Source organism: Propithecus coquereli, unplaced genomic scaffold, assembly GCF_000956105.1.
Source record: "Propithecus coquereli isolate 6110/MARCELLA unplaced genomic scaffold, Pcoq_1.0 Scaffold21, whole genome shotgun sequence".
Lineage (NCBI taxonomy): Eukaryota > Metazoa > Chordata > Mammalia > Primates > Indriidae > Propithecus > Propithecus coquereli.
The window spans coordinates 4,526,411-4,529,371 of NW_012146078.1; positions in this window are offsets into that span (position 1 = coordinate 4,526,411).

A 2,961-nucleotide genomic window follows, 5' to 3' on the forward strand; every position below is an offset into this window, starting at 1 on the left:
TCATGGTTTTTGTCATATATAAATGTATTCACATATAGTATCTCATTTAAATTTTTCCAACAACCCTAGGAGTTATATGAATTTTTTCCATTAAAACAGAACTTTGAAAAAGTCAAGGTGAAGAATTTATCCAAAAGCCAATAAGCAAAAGAGTGAGATTTCTTGATTTCCCAAGAATTTTGATCCATATATTCTGCCTAGAATAAAATGAAGATATTTCCACTTCAAATTTAGTTGTTTTAAAATCATTAAGGAAGATAATAATAATAATTGGAATCTATGAAATAACTGCTGAATAAATTTAGATCCTCCTCTAAAAAGTATGTTTATATTAAGTTCTTTTCACAAAGATATCAGACATCTATTATCTGTTATGATATTGATGTTATGACCAAACCAAAATATAAGTATTAATATAAAGTAACTTGCGATCTGTATAAAGTAATTTAAGGAGAAAAAAAGTTTTTTCAGCACAAAATATCTTTCTACCATCTTATCCTTACTCCTAAAATCCTACCATTGAATTTATTACTTTTGATTATAGCACTGAAGTCCTCTCCAACAAAATAACATCCTCATAAATATTACCTGTCTCTCACATATCTGTCACCTGGGAAAGGTAACATGATAAACCAGCATTATTAATGAGTATTCTCAGAAGAATTTATTTATTTATTTTTTCTAGAAAAAGTGTTGGACATTAAAGAAATGAGACATAGAACAGATAAGTTTGATTGAGAGAAGGAGCCAAAATATGTCCATAAAGCAAACCAGGTTTAACAAGACAGGCAGAAGTGGAATGGATCAGTGTGAGGACTTCAGATCTTTGATTTTCGAAAATATTGTCCTTGACTACAAACATCTAAGTCTTTTCTTTAATTCATATCGTCCAATAAAGACAAATTCCATAAGATTTCATTTGTCTGTGCTATTAAGGGTAACACACTTACTGCTAAGGACAATTAAGGGGGACATGTTCAATTCAGGAGGATAATTGCTGGACTTTGAGGTAGGATTACCAAGCTACTTCACAAAGCTCTTACTACAGATATGATACTTACAGATCTTCGGGATTGCCAGTTTTCTGGAAGTACAGTTTGTTTCGTCAATCATCTTGATCTTCAGTGGTGCATCCTCAATTTCTTATAGTCTTGTGTGTGTGAGCCTGTGTGTGCACCTCAGCACCATCTAGGTTACTGTGAGCTTATTTTCCTTATTAGTTTAGTCTATTGTGGGTTGTTGTTTGCTTAACAATAGAGGGTAAGAGCTGCATATCTTTGGTTTTATACTGATTAAAATTTAAGACTTGTATACATTGTAGTTAAAATCTAAATCTTTCATATATCTACTGCTAAGGCAACTATATACATCATCTCTTCTATCCTATCTCTGTGAATGTGTGCCACTTAATTGAAAATGTACTATAAAGATAACTAAAATAAAAATCTTGAGTTATTTTTAGACTTTATATGGGACATTTTTTCATAAAATCCTGTGTGTGAGCTAAATTTTTCCCTTGTAAATTAAATCATTTTAAACTAAATAAACAAAAACATATTGAAATAAGTTGTTACAGGCACAAGTTTATTGTACCTCCTTTCTTTTATCTCTTTTCTTTACACTGAAAAACGAGAACATGTGGTGAAGGAAGGTCTCAGGGTCTTTTACTCTCCCTCAGTGAATGCTGGTCAAAGCTTTGGAGACCTCTCTGGCCCCAGGAAGCCAGGAAGCAACAAAAAAGGTACAGAGACTCAGAGAAAAAGGAAGCTTCCAGAGGGAATAATGTGGGCACAGTGGGAAAGAAAAGACTTCTTAAGGCAAATATGGATGACCTCCCAATCTGATATGGGCTTGGCTCTGTTCACCTCTTTCCAAACTTTCATAGTATATTGTAATCTACTTTCTGACTTTTATTTTAGGCATGTGTATTAGAACATGAGATAGTCTTGGATATAGGGAAAGGAGATTTACAGTCCAGATTAGGAAAGTTAAAATGGATTTTTGCAGAGGAAGAGGATGCTGTTAAATGAATTTATGATTGAATACTATATGATGACATTAGAAAAGCAAATCTGTGTACAATTACATAGATAGCCCGGAAGCTTTACATGTGTATGCATAGGCTGAAAGAGAGAATGCTGTTGCAAGTTTAATTCCTGTTTTTAAAATATATAGCACATTCTATCTATTTTATGCATAAAGAAACTGAGGCAAGTAACTGTATCAATATAGCTGTTATTGACATTGCCAATTCTAAAACGGTGTCACTCAGGGCCACTAAGAGCATCTAGCTCTTAAGCACATTTGTTGTGTAGTTTGACATTTAATTCCCACAGGTAGTGAGTCCCCATGGACATGGATTGAGAAAGGGAACATATAAAGCAATAATTTTTCACACAAAATTTCCATTTGTTAAAGAAGGAAATAGCTCTGGTTGTCGTGAAATTTGCTTTGTCTTAGGAACTAGTTCAACAATTCTTTCATATTAGCATTCTTTTCATATCTGCTGAATGAATATATAGATAGGAATTATTAATGAGTGAGATTCAAAAAGTTTTTTTAAATAAATTTTGCTTCTGGTGTATAGAAGTTCTTTGCTATTAATGAATTTGAATTTCAAATTTCTTTCACACCACAAAAGTTTCAGGCATAGTGCATTTTATTGAAGATATTAGAATTTAACTATAGTGTCAACTTAACATCTATAATGGTAATTAGAAAAATTAAATGAGGACAATTATAAGAAAAAAAGCAACAAAGAAGTGATTAGGCTGAGGCAAAATTAAATCTTACCGTCACTTTCTTTTTTTTTTTTTTTTTTCATTTTGGGGTAGGGAAAGTGCTAGAAAGTAGATGAGAAAAATTATATGTCCCTATTCATTGACAGCTGATAGTTGCTTTTATTCTAATTGCACATAAACCCAATTAATCTGGAAATATTAAGAGGATTTTTTTAACTTT